Here is a 1,190-nt window from a genome sequence, read left to right on the forward strand (position 1 = left end):
GGCTATGTAGTTCAGGCTGGCCTTGAACTCACTATGTAGCCCAGGCTGGCCTCCTCCTGCCTGAGCCTCCCAAATGCTGGGATTATAGGCATGTACCACCACGCTCAGCCTGCCTTTCCTGTTTTTTGCGGTAGGGTCACTAAATCTCTTAAGTTGTCTACTCTGGGCTCAAACTTGGCAGTCCTCCTGCCTCAGCCTTCCAGAATGCTAGGATTACAGACACATGGCATCATGCAGCTGTAAACATTTGTGTTGTTTTTGTATCATATAAAGGTTCTTAATTTTCTACATCCTCAACACCTAAGTTTTTAATACTAGCCTTTTTAGTAGCTGTGAAGTGGTATTCTTATAGTTTGATTTATACAGTGGTACCTTGGTTCACAAACTTAATTATTTCCACTGTTCTGGTCCTAAAGCAAATTGGATGAGAACTGAATTACATTTCCCCATAAGGTCAACATTGAACCAACCTTATAGGGAAATGTGATTCAGTTCTCATCTAGTTTGGTTTCTGACCAGAATTGTGTAAAGAATTGTTTGTGAACCAAGGTGTGTGCGTGTGTGTGTGTCTGTCTATCTGAAGAATGATACTGTCTATCTAATGAATGATACTGGGGATTGAACCCAGGGTCATTGTACTGAGCTATTATCCCAACTCTTTTTCTAAGTTACCTAGGTTGGGCTTGAATTTGGCAATCCTTCTACGTCAGCCTCCCAGAGTTCTAGGATTATGGGTATGTGCTACCACACCTGGCTGTCCTTATGAGATACTGTGTTTGCAAATATTTTTTCCCATCTGTGGGTTCTGTTCACTTTCTTGATGGTAGAGGAACTGAATTCTTTATTTCACTGAAGCATAGATTTGGCAACTAGCACCCCCTCCTCCGAATTCTTTAAATGAGTAGGAAATGAGTCATTTGGGTGTAAGTCAGAAGAAAGGTAAAAGACTTAGAAAGAACCCCTGGAACTATTTTTGCTTTTCCCCTAATTATGCTGCCATCTCTGTTCCTGTCCTCTTAAAAGTTTTGGATTATAACTTATTAGTGTGGAGCAACCAGCGTTTTTCTAAAATGAAAGCATATAAAACACAGTAGAGTTCATAAAACGTGAATGTTTTGTGAAACTTGTTTCTATACAGACATATGTAATGAAACTGGAGACCAACTGAAAGCATGATGTAAGCTTTGACA

The sequence above is a fragment of the Fukomys damarensis genome, unplaced genomic scaffold (genome assembly GCF_012274545.1).
Source record: "Fukomys damarensis isolate Sample0158 unplaced genomic scaffold, DMR_v1.0_HiC HiC_scaffold_8, whole genome shotgun sequence".
Taxonomy (NCBI): Eukaryota; Metazoa; Chordata; class Mammalia; order Rodentia; family Bathyergidae; genus Fukomys; species Fukomys damarensis.